Below are 14106 nucleotides of genomic sequence, written 5' to 3'. Positions count from 1 at the left end.
TGTATATCCTTATTTCTTTATGAAACAAAGATGGCATCTTATGTAGTTGAAAGTGCAATCATATGTGGTATGGTGACTCCCTAGATGGCGCTATCGGCATCTCCGCAATGTCTCCATCTCACCCATGATATGTAAAATAGATAAAAAATGGACTGAGACTGCTTGAAAAATTATCCTGGATTGTGATAAGAATGCAGATGCCTCTCGAAACATTCTTATGTTTGATAAGTGTGGTTTAGACATCCATTATACGATAGACCCCTTTCTGTAGTATACATTAATGTCACAATTGTACGGTACCTCCAATTCGTCGTTTTTGTTTTAGAGTTCCTCCGATTCATCAACGTGGTATTCTTAACCTAATAATCTTACATTTATATCTATAATTGTGCAAATGATCAAGTGAGTTTTTGTAAAGTTTTAATCTTTTCGCACCTGGCAGTGAAAACATGGGCTACAACCTCATCTTCTTTTGCCAATATATATACTGTCATTTGTCTTTTGGATTTTTATTTTTAATATGTTTTTCAGATAATAAGCCAATAATTGCTTTGGAGAATTTCAGTCGAACTTTGGCATCTTTAATTTGGGAAAACCTCTTCGTGTCTAATAGTTTATCATCTGAGACTCTATAGTAATTGCGTTGGCTTCTTTAATTATACATCATGAACAAAGAATGAGACTTCTTTTATACACAGAGAAGGAATTGCACAAACAAACTAGGAAAAGATGTGTCTAGAACAATTGTTAAAGGCCCAGAGAAGAGATGACCAATATGATTTTACTTGGACAGATTATTATTTTAGTTTCCGGTATATATCTTCAACGTTCAAGTGCTTATGCAATATTTATTACATGAAAATTTCATGTACATATCTTTGGTTTTTACGAACATGGTTGTAAAGAAAAAATGATACTGTTTTGATGATTTTTGATGAACTATGTTTCATGGAGCGTGTTTTCTGTTCTTTTCCTTTCAGGTGGTAGAGAGAGAAGGCGGATAGTCCCGGAAACACAGGTAAAAGCACCATATCTCTAGGAACCATGTTCTCCTTTGTATTGAGGACAGTTCTAATGTGTTGCTAACTAAGTGCATTTTCTGACATGTAATAATTTTGGGTTTCTGTAATGTAATTTTGGGGTTCTGCATAAAATCCAATTATGTAACAAAGTATGTAGTTGAAGAATTATCAGCGAGTTGCAGTAAAAATGAGAACACTGCTTTCGCATGAAATCCAGTAATGTGGAACTGATTAAAGTATTTTAACATGAGGGGCGATTGGCAGTGACACGACATATTTTTGGAGAACACTATGGGAGGTATTTCGGGATAATCAATCTGATCCCGTGCAACGCACGGGCGTACACCTAGTATGGATAACAATCGCTAAAATGATTTATGACTACTTACTCTACTGTTCAATAATACCCGATGACGTTGCAAGCTTACTTCTGCTCCGGACAATTATTCGAACCGATCCAGAAAGCTGTAAACAAGAACAACACCAAGAATAGTAGAAATGAATAACAAGATAAGGAATTCCGAAAGAATGAGGAACAACTCAAGAAAAGTCACAATAAACTAACCTTGGTAGTATTGTCCCTGGCAACATGACTCTCTTCATTTCGCGGATTTACCTTTGGCTTCAGATTTTAATGATTTGGCAATATGAGCAACAAGCTTGATGCGACTACGGCCACGTAGACTATGTGGGATGAGTACTGGCATCAGAAGAGCGGGAGAATGAAAAGTGCATAATTTACAATACTTTTGTTATCAATTTCATGCTTGTATTTGCTATGTTTCTTTCATATTGCCTTGTATTACTATTGTTTTCTTTTGTTTGTCTTATTTAGTTAGAATCATCCAAAAGGAGCGAAAAAAGTGCTAAACCGGACATAAATGTGAGCTTGGACTAAGGACCAGGGATATTTAAAGATACTTCCAAATATTTATAGGGATATTTAAAGATACTTCCAAATATTTTTAAGGAGAGTTCCAAAGTATCAAACAGAGATTATTATCAAGAGATACGGAAGTGGAGACAAGAAAACAAGGAGCGAAAGCTTGGGTTTTGGGTTCTTCCATTACCAAAACGATTTATCTTTGATTTTATCATATGTATATCACGGGTTTCACTAAATCCATGAGTAGATAAACTCATATTTCATTGAGGATGAATTCTAAGTTATAAACATGATTTGATTTAATATATAAATCTATTTTGATTTCTTCATATGATTATCGTTTGCTTCTACTAATATTTATGATTCATTGACTGGTTGATTTAGGAGGCCTACTAAACTGATCCATTGATTGATCTAGTGATAGTAACGGAACTGATCCCTTGATTGATCTAGTGCTAGTAACGGGTTAGGATATCCGTAATTGTTGAATAACCCTTACACAAGTAGAAAACGTGAGGGATTCTGTGGAGCAATCGCGTGTAGAAATAATACTAGTAAGTGAACCGATTGTACCGAGTTTAACTGCTATGACCGAATCTAGATTCATAAACCCTAAAAGCATTTGATTGAGTTATATCTTGTAAGCATACCTCAAGGTGGCTCATACGGATAGAATCCGATAGCTAAGGGTACCTGTTATTCGGTGATAGGAGTCTTGGGGGTAGCTAAGCGTACCTGTTACCTTGCGGTTGGTGATAATCTTGATTAATGACGAATAAATAATTATATTACTTTGATGAATGTTTAGTAACGAAGAAGGATTCCTCGATCATACTCCTCATCCTTGATTACATTTCAATTTATTTGCTTTGTTGTTTACTTTGCTTTATTTGCAACATTCAAACAAAACCCTCTATTTGTGACATTTGACAACTGAAACTCCCTGCTCTTCGTGTGAACGATCCTTGCTTCCATTATATTACCAGTTAATTGTGTGGAAATAAGTGATTTAATTTGTTGCACTCACGACGCGCATCAAATTTTGGCGCCGCTGCCGGGATCAGTTGGTAGTTTTTAATTGTTGTTTTTTTGTTTTTTTTGTTTCTTTAGTCATTACTTGATTTTTGTTAGTTTTATTTTTGTTGTTATTTAATTTAATTTCTATTTTTCGTTTTTATTCTTGATTTTAAATTTTATTGTTAGTTTTTGATATTGCTTTCTAGATTTTTGTTTCAGGTGCTTAATCTCTGGCTCCTGGTTATCGCGCTGGTTATAATTAGTGTGGTATTACTACTCGAAGAGGAACAATTCTACAAGATTCGCGGTTAGAAGAAATGGTGAACGGAAATCCTCCACCTCCTCCTCCTCTTCGGAGAACAAGTTGCGAGAATTGACATCTCCATGCTTGGATTCACAACCATTGTGTATTACCCTCACTGACACAGTGGAACTAAAGTAGAATTTGCTTCACCATTTACCGAAGTTCAAAGGACTTCCAGGTGAAAATCCGAACCGGCATCTCACGGTATTTCAGAATGTAGTGACTAGTCTCACGGTATTTCAGGAAGACACGGTAGAGGTAAATGTTGTGTTTCCTAATCAGAGACAAATGTATGATCCCTATTCCAATATTTATAATCCAGGTTGGAAGGATCATCCAAATTTCAGTTATGCAATACGCAAGTTGCGGCTCTATATGGGAGACAAAGTGGTTTTCAACAACCACAACCTCAACAAAAGAATCCAAATTCTAGTTTAGAGGAGATTATGAAGGTTATGATGCAAGAACGAAAGGAAATATCTCAGAGTTTGCAACAAAACTTGGAATATCAACATAAGACCGATTCTGCTATTAAGGACCTACAAACCCAGGTAGGGCAGATGGCTACAAAAATGAATTTATTGAAGGCTCGGATATTCTCTAAACTTCCATCTCAATCTCTTGTTAATCCAATTGAGCATGTTAATGCGGTTATGTTGAGAAGTGGGAAGCACATAGAGCCAAATCAGCAGAAACAGATTGTTGATGACTTAGATCAGGAGGAAAAGGCGCAAACATAGCCTAAGGAAAAGCCAATTCCATCCGGCCAACCTAAGGTTTCGGTTCCTACACATATTACACCACCTCCTTTTCTGAGTCGTTTTTCCAAGTCCAAAAAGAAGGATTAAGAAAAATAGATTTTGGACATCTTCAGCAAGTTGGAAATCAATTCCACTTATTGAGGCCATCAGAATGGTCCCCAGGTGGGCCAATTTTTTGAAGGAGTTGTGCACTAAAAAGAAAAGGCTGAATGGTAATGAGTTAATGAGTGTGGGGGAGAATGCTTCGGCATTTCTTCAAAAGAAACTCCCACCTAAATTAAAAGATTCTGGTAGCTTTACTATACCATGCAAAATTGGTAAAACCAGGTTTACACGAGCTTTGTTATATTTAGGAGCATTTGTTAATGTTATGCCTGCTTAAATTTATGATTCTCTTAATCTTGGTCCTCTCAAGGAGACTCGTGTAGTTCTTCAACTTGCTGACCGATCTAATGTTTACCCTAAAGAGGTTGTTGAGAATGTCTTGGTGCAGGTGAATGAGTTAATATTTTCAGTGGATTTCTATGTTCTAGACATGAGTGATGATAACTCATCAAAGTCTACACCCTTTTTGTTGGGAAGACCATTTATGAGCACTGCTGGAACGAAGATTGATGTCCAACAAGGTACCTTGACCATGGAGTTCGATGGAGAAGTTGTGAGCTTCAATATATTTGACGAGATGAGGCATCCAAGTGATGTGAGGTCTTGATTTTCAGTTGAAATCGTGGAAATAGGCTAAAGAGTGGCCGAAATATCAAGTCGGGCTGACGACGTTAAACTAAGCGCTAAATGGGAGACAACCCATCGATTTTGAATCTCTATCCCTTTTTGTTTTCGTTTGATTTTTATTTGTTTTTATAGTTTGTATATCATATCTTGCATTCCCATCTTAAAATTGTTACAAAGTCCTATATCTATAATAAATGTTTTTGACGGAAAGCTATTTTTCGTCAGAAAAATTCTGTCTGCACACTTGCTGCGAAAACAATCCTCTAGACTTCATTCAGAGTTCGATTTAAATGGTTGACCCCAACTTTTAAAGATAACAGACTCATATTTATTTTCCAAATAGAAAATATGAATTTGGAGTCTATTAAGTTGGACCTATTGGCCTGGACATTTGAGTTTCGGTATTTTTCCAGAACTTTTCAGACTGCGTGTATGTCAGTCCGGAGGATATAACTGTCAGACCATTTATCGAAATACCGTGCTCTTTTGACACGTTATAGAAAAGACGTAGGCGAAAAACCTTTGTCAATGAAGTTTTGCTAAATTCCATACCCGAATGTACAGTTTTCAAGTTTTCCAGGCTGTTGAGTCAGAAAATTAGAAATTTCAGTTTTTGAACATTGAGGATAATGTAGAGTTTAAGTGTGGGGGAGTAGTTAAGCATGTTTGGGAAGTATACTAGTATTATTATTCACTTTTTCAGGATATTTTCAGTATTTTATATACTTAAAAAAAATAAATAATAATAATAAAAAAGAACCAGAACTTTATGATTTTTCTTGGCCTTTTGAAACTTCATCTCTTTGAGGTTTTTGAGCTAACTAGGATGACATCAAATCTGCCGTCCGGGCTGATAATTTCTATTCTTTTGGTTAGAATTTATTATCATATCCGAGAAAACTCAGTTTCTAGAAATAGCATGATAGTCGTAAAAACATCAAGACAAGAACTTGTGCATGCATTACTCGTAAGTCGCATTCTATCAATACTGAATCACCTTCTTTTTAATTTTGCAGTATATGTTTCTCTAAGTGATTTGGTGGGACTCTGGTATTTCTTTGATGTTGTCGCGAGGAAAAATCGTTGGTTGAGATAGAAGCCCCAAAGATGATAAAAACCGATCAAATTAGTTGGTTATATGTATTAATTTATGGTGAAGATTTCATCCTAAGAAACAATGTTTTACATTTGTTTAAAGGAAGTAATTTCGTGGACTTGTTTCATGAATTTAAAGGGAAATCAATAGGTTTATTGATCCTAAGTAATCACCATGAGATGGTATGATCGATCCTTGTAATTGGTGTAACCGATCCTAGTAACTGGTATGACCGATCACAAGTAAGTACCAAAATAGAAATCAGGCTTGATTACCACATTACTACTATTTATAGCAAATCCAAAAGATTTGAGGAGGCGGTATTCGACACTTGATGGCAGCAGTGTGTGTTCTCCCTGTCTCCGTCGCCTAAACAAGCGTGGAATGAAGGATCCATGGGAACAATCATGAGTATGTCGTTGGATCGAAAAGATCCATATTTTTCAAGTTGTCGATGAATTGAGTACATCACTATTTATTGCGAATCCGAATCAAAAGGATTTGATGTGGGCATACGTGAGTGAAACCTATCATCATTATTTAGCAAGTCAAAAAGACTATTGATGAAGTTCTTGACACTTGGATAGCAATATGTGTGAAACATTGTCCCTGTCTCCGTCGCCTAAACAAGCGTGGAACGCAGGATCCAACGCAACTATCACATACTTGCTGAAAAGAACATGCGCTTAGATAGTATCTAATCATGTTGTCGAGTTAAATGGGTGCTTATCTCAAGTATTGTGCTAAATATATAAATAATCCTTTGGCAACTCATGCAACTACTATGGGTAACATCGTTCATCTTAGTTTACATTTGCACACTTCACTTTTCCATCCATTCTCTTATCTATCCATGTGATTCAAGTTTAAATAGATATGATAGTACTATTGTTAGAGAATAGCTCGGTCGACCTCGCATGCGTTGCTATATCAAGCATGTTTGTCAATGTTAATGATCAAAACTATGAGTCTTGATTTCTGGTCTATTATATCTAAGTCTCAGACTAGGATAGAAAAGTGTAGTTGAGATCAGAGACTTCATGGCGATTCATCATACAATGACGAAGATCTACTCAAGGAACCGTGGAACTTCATCAACAAATTTTTGTGGAGACTTGAACTTATCTATCACTCAAAAGTCTATCTATTCTATCTCCTACTTCTTATGAGACAAAAATTCGTATGCTATATAAACTGGATCATCACATTTGACATTTCGAGTTGAGTATTCACTACTTATATTTTTCTCGAAATCGTGTGTTGGTAAAGCGTTTCGCTTTGATCAAGTTTATCTTCACCTAGTGACGAAAGTCATGAAAAGTTTCAATTACTTTGAGAATTGATCTGACGTGAAACGGTTTGTGAATAACGGCTATATAACGTCCTCTGAGAATGTCTCAGTGATTGGAATGAGAGTTTAGATTACATAACCATGTATTCCTTAATACTAAGTTTTCGAACTTTGTTGATTGAGAAAACCGGAGGAATTGGCTTTGCCAAGTCCGCGAACTCAGTTTGCAAACTCAGTCCACGAACTGACGAAAGTTCTCTTGCCGAGAATTGCTGCTGGGATTTTCCAAAAACTCGTTCACGTGTTTAGTCCGCGAACTCAGTCCGCGAACTGGTGGAAGTCTCTTTGCCGAGATTTTCTGCTGAGTTTGGAAAACTATGCCGGTTGCCTTAAGTCCGCGAACTTGTTTGTGAGCTTAATTGGTTATGATCTAAAGATGTGCTCTGAACATGAAACTTAAATTACTAAGTAATGCTTTATGCAAACCGTGGATATAAAGTTCATGAGCCGATTCAATCGAATCGAATCATCTTTGTTTCAATTGTGTGTTGTGTAGTTACATAAGATCTCATATAAATTGAACAACTCTCTAACTAGTTCATTTGAGTCAATTCAACTAGTTATGGTGAAGAATAACTAGGTTAATATGAATTGCTCATATGGTTAACCTTTTGGGTTACTATGTTGAACCAACATACACGTACACATTTGTGCATGGTTTTCACAAACCCAGTAAACGTCTACCCAAGTGTGTGTGACAAGCTAAGTTTTCGATCTAACGTTTGAGAAATATTAGCTTGAATCTAAATCAGGTTTTCATCTAACAGTGAATATGGATTGCTTTATAACTAAGGAAAAACCCTGATTTGAAGGATATATAAAGGAGACATCTAGCATTCTGCAAAACTAATCCCCACATGTCTGTGTGATACTAGTGCGCTCGCTAGAGTCGATTCTCCTTTAATCTTTGGTTTTCTTCTCTAAAACCAGGTTAACGACTTAAAGACTTCACTGGGATTGTGAAGCCAGACCGATACTACTTTTATCGTAGTTGTGTGATCTGATCTTGCATCTTCTATCGTACAAGTACAATCTATTGATTGCCTTGAGATCGTGAGAGTTCTCCGATAGGCAAGATAAAGAAGTTACAACATCTTCGTCTCATTGTTTGTGATTCCTCGACAAACCGCTAGTGTAGTCAAGAAGGATTGTTGAGAGGTGATTGATTAATCTAGGATGTTCTTCGGGGATATAAGACCGGATTATCAATTGGTTCATGTTCACCTTGATTTTATATCTTAAGGCGGAACAAAAACCTAGGATTTTTCTGTGGGAGACAGATTTATCCTTTTTAAACTTTTCTATGTGAGACAGATTTGTTTATTATCAAGTCTGTGATTTTAGGTTGCAACAACTCTTAGTTGTGGGTGAGATCAGCTAAGGGAATCAAGTGCGCAGTATCCTGCTGGGATCAGAGGCGTAAGAGTACAACTGTACCTTGGATCGGTGGGAGACTGATTGGGGTTCAACTATAGTCCAGTCCGAAGTTAGCTTGTAGTAGGCTAGTGTCTGTAGCGGCTTAATACAGTGTGTATTCAATTTGGACTAGGTCCCGGGGTTAATACAGTGTGTAGCGGATTAATACAGTGTGTATTCAAGTGCGCAGTATCCTGCTGGGATCAGAGGCGTGGGAGTACAAATGTACCTTGGATCGGTGGGAGACTGATTGGGGTTCAACTATAGTCCAGTCCGAAGTTAGCTTGTAGTAGGCTAGTGTATGTAGCGGCTTAATACAGTGTGTATTCAATATGGACTAGGTCCCGGGGTTTTTCTGCATTTGCGGTTTCCTCGTAAACAAAAATTCTGGTGTCTGTGTTATTTGTTTTCCGCATTATATTTTTTTATATAATTGAAATAATACAGGTTGTGCATTAAAGATCATCAATTGGAAATCCAACCTTTGGTTGTTGATTGATATTGATTGATCCTTGGACATTGGTCTTTGGTACCGTCCAAGTTATCTCTCTTTGATAAAGACTCGCAGATTTCCATTTGCTTGAGTAAAGATCAAATCAAGAGATTGAGATATAAACTCTTTGATATATCTTTTTATTGATTGAGTCTAACTGTCTAGTTGATTCTCATAAAAAGTATATTGTAGTTTTTCCATATATATATTTCTAAGCAAAATATTGGGTGGTGTTGTTAGACCCCCACTTTTTCAATTGGTATCACAGCAGGCAAACACGTTAAGTCCTAACAAGTCTGTGTTTTTAGCGATCTGACTCTATGGACAAGAGTACTATCTCTGATAAACGCGTCACCAGTAATAAAGATTCTCTCTCGTCTAAATCTATTAAAGAGAAAAGTTCAATCTCGAATATAGAGAAACCTTGTGGTTGGAAGAGACAGACAAACAATGGCATGAGTGTTCATGATTACCCTTCGAAAGAGACCTTCTCTTCTAATGAATGGGATACAACTGAAGAGAGTAAATTGATTCTAAATCTTGTTAGAATTCAAGATGTTATAATGAATCAGTTAAAACACCATGTCAATGCTCTTCTTGGTATTTTAAGAGATTGCAAAGTCCATGGCAACGTTGAAGATCAGTCTTCATGCTTGACTTTTGAGGCCAGCCTCGAAAAGGATGCCTTGGATATTGAACGCCGCTTGAGTAAACTCTCCATTCAAGGATGTTCAAAGCAATCTAATGTACCAACAAATTCTGATGCTTTACATTCAGAAGTAAATACAGATGTTCCTAATGTTTCTTCCAATCATGAACTTGGGACATTATTGTCAAAGAGACAACTCTTCTGACGATAATATTAAGACTACATCCTCCAATCATTCCTATGATCAAAAGGTATGTCTTCTCTGTGAGACCAAGTGTTCTGTTAGACAGAAGAGAAACTCCAAGTTGAATAAAGACTCCTTAGTTCAACTTCAACACACCCTAGATTTGAATCTCAAAGGTGTGACTGACATCCGTATGATTGAACTAATTGGTTTTCGTACCTATCCTGTGTATGCAACCAGGAAAGTCAGTACAGTGAGTTCCTCCAATGTTCAAGGGCAGAATAGACGTCTTAATAAACATCGTCCTAAGGAAGTTCAACGCTTTGTCTACAAATACAACTGAAAAAGCGGGGGTCTAACAACACCACCCAATATTTCGCTTAGCAATCTGTATGGACTAACTCCGAAATACTTTGCTAGAGAATCAACTAGACAGTCAGACTCAATCTAGATAAAAGTATCTCAAGGAGTTAATATCTCTCTCTTGATTTGATTTTTACTCAAGCTAAAATCAATAACGAGTCTTTATCAAATACAAGGAATAACTTGGACGGTACCAAAGACCAATGTCCAAGGATCAATCAATATCAATCAACAACCAAAGGTTGGATTTCGAATTGATGATCACGAACGCACAACCTGTATTATTTCAATTATATAAAATACAATGCGGAAAAGAAATAACACACACACCAGAAGTTTTGTTAACGAGGAAACCGCAAATGCAGAAAAACCCCGGGACATAGTCCAGATTGAATACACAATGTATTAAGCCGCTACAGACACTAGCCTACTCCAAGCTAACTTCGGACTGGACTATAGTTGAACCCCAATCAGTATCCCACCGATCCAAGGTACAGTTGTACTCCTACGCCTCTGATCCCAGCAGGATACTCCGAAATTGATTCCCTTAGCTGATCTCACCCACAACTAAGAGTTGCTGCAACCCAAAATCGCAGACTTGATAATAAACAAATCTGTCTCACACAGAAAAGTCTATCAAAGAATAAATCCGTCTCCCACAGATAAACCCTAGGTTTTGTTCCGTCTTAAGATATGAAATCAAGGTGAACAGGAACCAATTGATAATCCGGTCTTATATTCCCGAATAACATCCTAGATTAATCAATCACCTATCTACAATCCTTCCTGACTACACAGGCGGTTTGTCGAGAAATCACAAACAGTGAGACGAAGATGTTTGTGACTTCTTTATCTTTCCTATCGGAGAACTCTCACGATCTCAAGCCAATCAAAGATTGTACTCGTACGATAGAAGATGAAAGATAAGATCACACAACTACGATAAAAGTAGTATCGGTCTGGCTTCACAATCCCAATGAAGTCTTTAAGTAGTTAACCTGGTTTTAGAGAAGAAAACCAAAGATTAAAGGAGAATCGACTCTAGCGAGCGCACTAGTATCACACAGACGTGTGGGGATTATTTTTGCACAATGCTCGATGTCTCCTTTATATAGTCTTCAAATCAGGGTTTTGCCTTAGTTACAAAGCAATCCATATTCACTGTTAGATGAAAACCTGATTTAGATTCAAGATAATATTTCTCAACCGTTAGATCGAAAACTTAGCTTGTCACACACACTTGGGTAGATGTTTACTGAGTTTGTGAAAACCATGCCCAAACGTGTACGTGTATGTTGGTTCAACATAGTAACCCAAAAGGTTAACCATATGAGCATTTCATATTAACCTTGTTCTTCTTCACCATAACTAGTTCAATTGACTCGAATGAACTAGCTAAAGAGTTGTTCAATTGCTATGAGATCTTATGTAACTACACAAGACACAATTGAAACAAAGATGATTTGATTCGATTGAATCGGCTCAGGAACTTTATAGCCACAGTTTGCATAAAGAATTCCTTAGTAATTTAAGTTTCATGTTCAGAGCACATCTTTAGATCATAACCTCTTAAGCTCACAAACAAGTTCGCGGACTTAAGACAACCGGTGAAGTTTTCAAACTCAGCAGAAAATCACGGCAAAGAGACTTTCGCCAGTTCGCGGACTTACAAGCAAACGACTTTTTGGAAAATCCCAGCAGAAACTCTCGATACAAGAACTTCCATCAGTTCGCGGACTGAGTTCGCGGAATGGGCTTGCGGACTTGGCAAATCCAATTCCTACGGTTTCTATCAATCAACAAAGTTCGAAAACTTCGGATTAAGGAATACATGGTTATGTAATCTAAACTCTCATTCCAATCATTGAGACATTCTCAGAGGACGTTATATATCCGTTATTCACATACCGTTTCGCGTCAGAGCAATTCTCAAATTAATTGAAACTTTTCATGACTTTCGTCACTAAGTGACGATAAACTTGATCAAAGTGAAACGCTTTACCAACACATGATTTCGAGATATAGATAGGCGAGATATACTCGGCTCGAAATATCAAATGTGTATGATCCAGTCTATATAGCATACAACTTTTGTCTCATAACAAGTAGGAGATAGAAGAGATAGACTTTTGAGTGATAGATAAGTTCAAGTCCCCACATACCTTTTTGGTGATGAGGTTCCACGGTTCCTTGAGTAGATTTTCGTCTTTGTATGATGAACCGCCATGAAGTCCTTGAGCTTAACTACACTTTTCTATCCTAGTCTGAGACTTAGGTATGTAGGCTAGAAATCAAGACTCATAGTTTTGATCACTAACATTGACAAACATGCTTGAGATAGCAACACATGCGAGGTCGACCGAGCTATGCTCTAACAGCAACATTGTTCCTGTTGAGAAGATCATTACAGAAGAAAGGAAAATTGATAATATAAGAGAGGATATTAAAGAGATAATTGAAAGATACGAAGAGCTTGTCAATAGATTATCTTCTTCCTCATGTCAAGGCACTTATGGTAAGAACTCTAACTATGTCTACAGTAAATTTTTTGATAATTTCTCATGTCAACCAGAATCCCTCTCTAAGACTAAGAGAAAAAACAAACTTAACCAAAGACATAAACCTCGTAATGAGCCTGTAGGCTCATACTTGTGATAATTAATCACAAGGTTCGAGAACTTACTCATATAAAATCCTGTTGAGTAAGTTGTGTTAAAAACATGTATACTTGCTGCTTGTATCTGTTAAGCTAAGCTATTTTCTTATCGTCCATAGCTAAACTTGTGTTGACAAATCCGCTAAGATCAAGTATTGGTTAAGTCAAAAGAAAATGTTGCATACTGTCTTAAAATTTGTTTTTAGGACCTGTTTTCAAATATTTGAAGGACTTTATTTCTTGGGTATTTGTTGTACTCGAACGGATCCCGTTCTGGCCCGAGTCAGCAGTTTTTTTGAAACCCTAAATTGTTGTCCCCAAGGATAAAATATCCAACCTCTTAGGGTTACAAGTCACTTTCGTGTACCTCTGGTTGTTTTTGAATTTTCAAAGAATGTCTTCCTCCTCTTTGAAAAGTGGTTTCGGAAAAGGATTTCTTGACAAAAGTGTTGAGGTTGATTCCAGGAGGAAGAGAACACTTTTAGATGAAGATCATCCCAATGCTTCATGCTTCTTTGCTTATTCTCATGAATATGTTGAGAAGGATGATATGATCTCTGCTGAAGTCGTTCATGACTTTCTTAAGTACTTTGGGGAAGCAAAACAACAACTTGTTGATACTTGAAAAGGTCTTGATAAGGTGAAAACTGAGTTGGAAAAGGTTGTGTCTGACCTTGGTCTCATAAAATCTCAAATCAATGATCTTCGTAAAGAGAATCATCTCTCTGATGAAGCATAGAAGGCTGGAGTTCACAAGCCCGAAGACTCCATGTCTTGTGAGGATCCTGCACTGCCCATATCCCTATTCGCTGTCAGGAAAATGATGGAGTCTGATTCTCTCTAGCTTGTCTTTTTATTGCCTAGTATGTCTTCTTTTTGGATTAGTTGGAAGAATAACTAGAGCTTGAATAGCGAAGATTGTGACTACACATAGCTATTTTTGTTTTCATCTTCTTATGTTATTTTTTAGGTTTATTGGTTTTTAAATTCTAAAAATATTTGGAGGATGATATTATTGCAGTATTAATCTGTTTTGAAGTATTGCAATATTTTTATGAGATATGTATTGTTTGCGTCCGTGAACTTGAAGGTCCCATATTGTGTCAAAAGTAAAGTCGTTCATAAATTTATTGATGAAAGGACGAATGGACTTTTGACAAATTACAAAAGTTATGC

This window comes from Papaver somniferum, chromosome 1 (genome assembly GCF_003573695.1).
Source record: "Papaver somniferum cultivar HN1 chromosome 1, ASM357369v1, whole genome shotgun sequence".
NCBI lineage: Eukaryota > Viridiplantae > Streptophyta > Magnoliopsida > Ranunculales > Papaveraceae > Papaver > Papaver somniferum.
The sequence above is the reverse complement of the archived record's forward strand: the minus strand, read 5'-3'. Positions refer to the sequence as shown.